Source organism: Oncorhynchus mykiss, chromosome 31 (genome assembly GCF_013265735.2).
Source record: "Oncorhynchus mykiss isolate Arlee chromosome 31, USDA_OmykA_1.1, whole genome shotgun sequence".
NCBI classification, from domain to species: domain Eukaryota; kingdom Metazoa; phylum Chordata; class Actinopteri; order Salmoniformes; family Salmonidae; genus Oncorhynchus; species Oncorhynchus mykiss.
This window is the reverse complement of record NC_050571.1, coordinates 38319961-38328253: the sequence shown is the minus strand read 5'-3', so window position 1 is coordinate 38328253 and position 8293 is coordinate 38319961. Positions and strand designations below refer to the sequence as shown.

Here is an 8293-nt window from a genome sequence, read left to right as displayed (position 1 = left end):
CTTATTGTCAGATGCCGGGCAGGTACCACGCCAGGCGGTGATGCACCCGGTCACGATGCTCTCGATGGTGCAGCTGTAGAACCTTTTGGGGATCTGGGGATCCATGCCTCTCCAAACTCTCGACGCACACGACTACAGCCCCGTCAATGTTAATGGGGGCCCCGTCAATGTTAATGTGGCCAACCTTTTCCTGTAGTCCACGATCAGCTCCTTTGTCTTGCTCACATTGAGGGAGAGGCTGTTGTCCTGGCACCACACTGCCAGTTCTCTGACCTCCTCCCTTTAGGCCGTCTCATCGTTGTCGATGATCAGGCCTACCACTGTTGTGTCGTCAGCAAACAATGATGGTGTTGGAGTCGGGTTTGGCCACGCAGTTGTGGGTGAAAAGGGAATACAGGAGGGGATTAAGTAAACACCCTTGCCTACTCTTACCACCTGGGGGCGGCCCGTCAGGAAGTCCAGGATCCAGTTGCAGAGGGAGGTGTTTAGTCCCAGAGTCCTTGGCTTAGTGATGAGCTTCGTGGATACTATGGTGTTGAATGCTGAGCTGTCAATGAACAGCATTCTCACATAGCTGTTCCTTTTGTCCAGGTGAGAAACGGCAGTGTGGAGTGCGATTGAGTGCGTCATCTGTGGATCTGTTGGGGTGATAGACGATAGGCAAATTGGTGTGGGTCTAGAGTGTCCGGGAGGATGCTGTTGATGTGAGCCATGACCAGCCTTTCAAAGCACTTCATGGCTACCAACGTGAGTGCCACAGGGCGGTGATAATTTAGGCAGGTTACCTTCGCTTCCTTGGGCACAGGGACTATGGTGGTCTGCTTGAAACATGTAGTTATTACAGACTCGGTCAGGGACAGTTGGTCCAAGCATGCTTTGAGTACACGTCCTGGTAATCTGTCTGGCCCAGCGGCTTTGTGAATGTTGACCTGTTTAAAGTTTTTGTTCACACCGGCTACCGAGAGCGTTATCACACAGTCATCTAGAACAGCTGGTGCACTCGTGCATGCTTCAATGTTGCCTCGAAGCGAGCATAAAAGGCATTTAGCTCGTCTGGTAGGCTCGTGTCACTGGGCAGCTCGCATCTGGGTTTACCTTTGTATTCCGTAATAGTTTTCAAGCCCTGCCACATCCGTCAAGTGTCAGAGCTGGTGTAGTAGGATTCAATCTTAATCCTGTATTGACGCTTTGCTTGTTTGATGGTTCATCTGAGGGCATAGTGGGATTTCTTATAAGCATCCGGATTAGTCTCCTGCTCCTTGAAAGCGGCAGCTCTAGACTTTAGCTCGTCATCGATGCACTTATTGATGAAGCCGATGACTGAGGTGGTGTATTCCTCAATTCCATTGGATGAAAAAATGTTTCATAAAATAATATCTTTGTAAATATGGGGTATTGTGTGTAGATTGATGAGAATATATTTTTTTAATCCATTATAGAATAAGGCTATAACGTAATAATGTTGAAAAAAAGTATTGGGATCTGAATACTTTCCAAATGCACTGTGCATCAATCATTAGTATTATCTGTGGTTTAATCTCTATCATTTCAGAGGATGAGCTACAGAAAAAAGGTAATAATAATTTCAGTTGAAGATGATCTAATGCCTCAAAATTACCACCTCTTTTTATTTTTTTATTATACCTTTATTTAAATAGGCAAGTCAGTTAAGCACAAATTCTTATTTAGAATGACGGCCTACCCCAGCCAAACCCTCCCCTAACCCGGACGAGATGCAGTGCCTTAGACCTCTCGGGAGCTCCAGGAAAGCTTAAGCACAATTAACCCTACGTTCAATAACCTGGAATCTGTAGAGTGAAGTGGAAGGAATAATTGAACATAGTGTACAGTACATTTAAGAGACAACTCAGCAATCACTCCTGTTTGAGCTAATCAGCTATAACTATCATCCTGGTTCCTCACAATTAACTTTGTACCATATTGTGAACCTGACACTCATAGGGTTATGTGGGGGTGGTAATTGACCACATGTCAATTCTAAGATAAGATCCACACTGGATTAGGGAATCCAGTGTGGGAATAGGGAATAGCTCCTATTTTAGCTCATCAGCTCCAACTGTCACTCAGGTCTGCTGGTTACCTGTGTGTCCCATGGGGGGGTGGGGGTTGTCCATCTGTGAAAGGTAAGGTTGGATTAGAAGACAGTCTGTGACTTATAAGATACAGAGCTGTGTTAGTGGCATGGAGACTGAAGGTGGGTGGGGTTGGTGCAGATACAGAGATGTGTTAGCGGCATGGAGGCTGAAGGTGGGTGGGGGTGGTGCAGATACAGAGATGTGTTAGCAGCAGGGGGGTGGAGGAGGGTGGGGGTGGTGCAGAGACAGAGATGTGTTAGCAGCAGGGGGTGGAGGAGGGTGGGGGTGGTGCAGATACAGAGATGTGTTAGCGGCATGGAGGCTGAAGGTGGGTGGGGGTGGTGCAGATACAGAGATGTGTTAGCGGCATGGAGGCTGAAGGTGGGTGGGGGTGGTGCAGATACAGAGGTGTGTTAGCAGCAGGGGGGGGTGGAGGAGGGTAGGGGTCATGCAGATACAGAGATGTGTTAGCGGCATGGAGGCTGAAGGTGGGTGGGGGTGGTGCAGATATAGAGATGTGTTAGCGGCATGGAGGCTGAAGGTGGGTGGGAGTGGTGCAGATACAGAGATGTGTTAGCGGCATGGAGGCTGAAGGTGGGTGGGAGTGGTGCAGATACAGAGATGTGTTAGCGGCATGGAGGCTGAAGGTGGGTGGGAGTGGTGCAGATACAGAGATGTGTTAGCGGCATGGAGGCTGAAGGTGGGTGGGAGTGGTGCAGATACAGAGATGTGTTAGCAGCAGGGGGGTGGAGGAGGGTGGGGGTGATGCAGATACAGAGATGTGTTAGCAGCAGGGGGTGGAGGAGGGTGGGGGTGGTGCAGATACAGAGATGTGTTAGCAGCAGGGGGGTGGAAGAGGGTGGGGGTGGTGCAGATACAGAGATGTGTTAGCAGCAGGGGGGGTGGGGGAGGGTAGGGGGTGGTGCAGATACAGAGATGTGTTAGCGGCATGGAGGCTGAAGGTGGGTGGGGGTGGTGCAGATACAGAGATGTGTTAGCGGCATGGAGGCTGATGTTGGGAGGGGTTGGTGCAGATACAGAGATGTGTTAGCGGCATGGAGGCTGAAGGCGGGTGGGAGTGGTGCAGATACAGAGATGTGTTAGCAGCAGGGGGGGGTGGAGGAGGGTGGGGGTGGTGCAGATACAGAGATGTGTTAGCGGCATGGAGGCTGAAGGTGGGTGGGAGTGGTGCAGATACAGAGCTGTGTTAGCGGCATGGAGGCTGAAGGTGGGTGGGAGTGGTGCAGATACAGAGATGTGTTAGCAGCAGGGGGGTGGAGGAGGGTGGGGGTGATGCAGATACAGAGATGTGTTAGCAGCAGGGGGTGGAGGAGGTGCAGATACAGAGATGTGTTAGCAGCAGGGGGGTGGAAGAGGGTGGGGGTGGTGCAGATACAGAGATGTGTTAGCAGCAGGGGGGTGGAAGAGGGTGGGGGTGGTGCAGATACAGAGATGTGTTAGCAGCAGGGGGGTGGGGGAGGGTAGGGGGCGGTGCAGATACAGAGATGTGTTAGCAGCAGGGGGGTGGGGGAGGGTAGGGGGCGGTGCAGAGACAGAGATGTGTTAGCGGCATGGAGGCTGAAGGTGGGTGGGGGTGGTGCAGGTACAGAGGTGTGTTAGCAGCAGGGGGGGTGGAGGAGGGTGGGGGTGGTGCAGATACAGAGATGTGTTAGCAGCAGGGGGGTGGAGGAGGGTAGGGGGTGGTGCAGATACAGAGATGTGTTAGCAGCAGGGGGGTGGGGGGGGGGGTGGAGGAGGGTGGGGGGCGGTGGAGACTCAAGAGTTATCACGGTTACGTCAGTGATGAAAGAGGATGGGAAACGGAGACGAGCCATGAGTGCTGTAGCATAAATACTTTCCTTCATCTCAAATGCCATTGACTACAATGACTTTGTTTTTAAGAATAGTGATAAACGAGACAAGTTCTTGTCTCATAATGCTGTTTCTATGGGAACAAGGCATCTGACTGACCCAACATAACCTAGATTGCATGTTGATTTATAGTGAAGGAATAAGACAAAAGGATCATACACTAAAGGTGATCAAAATTGCTATTTAATCAACTGGCTTCTGGTTTATTTGTTGGTGTGGCATTTGACTACATACTCCCCCAGAATCACTTGTTTATTTTCTGTTCCAAGGGAACCTTTAGACTCTAGATCCATGTGAGTGAATGAATCTCCTCCAACCATTTGAATTAGAGGCAGCAATAGAAATATCCTCTAGCGGGCACGGCAGAGGTCAATCTTATTCTCTGAGACTTTCAAAATAAGGTTAAAAACCTTGGGAGGATATTCCATGGGAACCAGTTGATTTTAACGACAAACCGATAGATTTTCTTGGCAAAATCAACATAACCAACACATTTCGGCCCTAAAAACCGTGCATCTCCAGAGTAGTATAAGTATACCTTTTAACGAGGAGATTATTTGAGCTCATTTTTAACTCACCTGCTGTTATTGTTTTGTCTAGACTTTATCGTCTGGCACGTGTCCTCATTCCAGAAACATCTGTCGGCGAGATTGGTTGCCTTCAGTGACCACTGAAATGTTCCCTCCATTATGTCTGTTACCATGACAGCAACAGGAAAGTCGTCATGTTGGTACTTATTTGCTTGGTAAATAAGCATATAATCAAAACATGTTATTAATGAATCTATGGACCAACCCCAAGGAATTTATCCACTGAAATGACACATTTTCTTCTATCCTTTCCATCCTCAACAAACCAGATCTCCTTCTGCTTCCTTTATATGGGCCATTTGTCATGACACGAGGTCGGTATGTATCTTGGTTCATTCAGTCGGAAACAGATTTCATCTCGCAATGATACTCTGAGGTCAATATCCAAACACATTTCCAATGCATAATTAATGGCTTGTTGGTGGATTAGGAGAGGGGCAAGACTCTCACGGGGAGAAACAGCTGTGTGGCGTGCTTAATGTGCAGGTTGCATGTTGGTAAAATATGGGTCGGCCCATGGAGGGAGGAGAAAGAAGGATAGATATTCCCCAATTATCAATCTTACTGGGAATGATTTTTCACAAATGTGACTGTTTTTATGAGTAGAAGTTAATATTTTGATACCATGTGCATACTTTAGTGGGATGAGCGTTATGTTTCAGGTATCTGACAAAATCCTTGAGTTTATTTTAATGAAGAATGGGTATACGGTCTTCCAAAATGAGATCAATCTTACTTTCTTTAGTTATTGTAGTAAATCTGTGATAAATGTGTTTAGGGACAGACAGATTTAGACTACTACAAATATCACAAATACATAAATGTGTGATTCATATAAACATTTATTGGTTAGTTTGTAAATTGCACATTTGTAAATAATATGTATATGGTCAGTTTGTTAACCCATTTACACATGATATGTAGTCATGTAAGAGATGGTCAAAAGTTACAATTCTCGTCGTGGCAATGTCATATAACCATCTGAACAAGGAGAAGGTGTTTCACATATCAAAAGGAGTACTGGAGAAAAAAAAGTTATATTAATAAACATTGATATATCTAATATACTGTATTTATATTCATATAAGCAATTTTTTACATGCAATTGTAAACTTTTTGCCAATGCCATCTTATCAAACTTGCAAGCAAGTTCCGGCAATTAGCACCAAAAAGCAGAGGACCTGGCTATTTACACTAATATTTTCAATAAATAATTAATTGGATCTATTTTAATTTATACTTTTTTTAAATAAATACTTAATTCTTGATCAATTTTTCATTGATTATTCTTTTCTTAATTCTATCTATTGTCAAATCATTTGTATATTATTCATCTCATGAAATACACCTGTGATGCTTTTCTTCTTTTCCTAGTGCCAATCATGAATTAATGGACGATGTGATTTATTTCTAGTGCCAATAATGATAGTTAATAATATATAGATTCATATAAATACATAAAAAACTTGAATTAGGAAGAATGGATCAAAATACGAGATCACAGGGCAAAGCTGGTAATTAGTAGAAAATGTGGTCTACAAGCACAGCTGGCTGTGCCCAAAATCCTTAAATTCCTTCCATGATCACAAGTACACGGACCAATAGGTGACGTTGAAAAAGAGAATGGAGGAAGCGCGGGAGGAACGCAAATGGGTGCCACAGATCACCTGGCCCTTATTACCAGGGGAAAGGGGAGACAATGGAGGAATTGAGGACTTGCCTGACTCGACTTTGGAAAGGAATGGTGATGATGCTTGCCATACCCTTTGTACATCTCAAAACCTGTCCTCCGAGCACCTCCAATTGAATTAGGCATTCATTCGTGTGACATTCTGACATGAGCTGATTTATGACTGCGGTGCTTTGCCAACTCTGTCAGGACTCTTTGGTGTGGTTTCCATCAGATCTGTTCTGTTTTTTTTCCAGTGGTTCTAGGGTGGTTGTCGGGTAGGATGGAGACATACGGAGATGATCACTCTTGCACGTCCATATATATACATACATATACAGTGGGGCAAAAAAAGTATTTAGTCAGCCACCAATTGTGCAAGTTCTCCCACTTAAAAAGATTAGAGAGGCCTGTCATTTTCATCATAGGTACACTTCAACTATGACAGACAAAATGAGGAAAAGAATCCAGAAAATCACATTGTAGGATTTTTAATTAATTTATTTGCAAATTATGGTGGAAAATAAGTATTTGGTCACCTACAAACAAGCGAGATTTCTGGCTCTCACAGACCTGTAACTTCTTCTTTAAGAGGCTCCTCTGTCCTCCACTCGTTACCTGTATTAATGGCACCTGTTTCATCTTGTTATCAGTATAAAAGACACCTGTCCACAACCTCAAACAGTCACACTCCAAACTCCACTATGGCCAAGACCAAAGAGCTGTCAAAGGACACCAGAAACAAAATTGTAGACCTGCACCAGGCTGGGAAGACTGAATCTGCAATAGGTAAGCAGCTTGGTTTGAAGAAATCAACTGTGGGAGCAATTATTAGGAAATGGAAGACAAGACCACTGATAATCTCCCTGATAATCTCCCTCGATCTGGGGCTCCACGCAAGATCTCACTCTTGTGGGGTGGCTGACGAAATACTTTTTTGCCACACTGTATATGTGTATAATAGAGGTTGACCGATTAAATCGGCTTGGCCGATTAATTAGGGCCGATTTCAAGTTTTCATGACAATTGGTAATCTGCATTTTTGGATGCCGAGTATGGCCGATTACATTGCACTCCAGGAGGAGACTGCGTGGCAGGCTGACCACCTGTTACGCGAGTGCAGCAAGGAGCCAATGTAAGTTGCTAGCGAGCATTAAACTTATCTTATAGAAAACAATCAATCAATCTTAACATAATCACTAGTTAACTACACATGGTTGGGGATATTACTAGTTTAACTAGTTTGTCCTGCCTTGCAAATAATGAATGTGGTGCTTGTTAATTTATAATCGAATCACAGCCTACTTCGCCAAACAGGTGATGATTTAACTAGCGCATTTGTGAAAAAAGCAATGTCATTGCACCAATGTACCTAACCATGAACATCAATGCCTTTCTTAAAATCAATACGCAAGTATATATTTTTTTACCTGCATATTTAGTTAAAATAAATTCATGTTGGCAGGCAATATCAACTAGGGAAATTGTGTCACTTCTGGCCGCCTGGCTCGTTGCGAACTGTGTGAAGACCATTTCTTCCTAACAAAGACCGTAATTAATTTGCCAGAATTTTACATAATTATGACAGAACATTGAAGGTTATGCAATGTAACAGCAATATTTAGACTTATGGATGCCACCCGCTCAATAAAATACAGAACGGTTCCGTATTTCACTGATAGAATAAACGTTTTGTTTTCAAAATGATAGTTTCCAGATTTGACCATATTAATAACCTAAGGCTCATATTTCTGTGTGTTTGTTATATTATTAAGTCTATGATTTGATATTTGATAGAGCAGTCTAACTGAGCGGTGGTAGGCAGAAGCAGGCTCGTAAGCATCCATTCAAACAGCACTTTCCTGCGTTTGCCAGCAGCTCTTCGCAATTCTTGAAGCACAGCTCCCCTTCCAGACTCATATCAAACATCTCCAATAGAAAATCAAATCTAGAGTCAGCTTTCTATTCCGCAACAAAGCCTCCTTCACTCACGCCGCCAAACTTACCCTAGTAAAACTGACTATCCTACCGATCCTCAACTTCGGCGATGTCATCTACAAAATTGC

At 44.6% G+C, this 8293-nt stretch overlaps 1 pseudogene; it reads right to left on the bottom strand.

Moving 5' to 3' along the window:
• Positions 1 to 2828: 2828 nt before the first annotated feature.
• LOC110505129 overlaps positions 2829 to 8293 on the bottom strand; it is a 51306-nt pseudogene continuing 45841 nt past the window's right edge.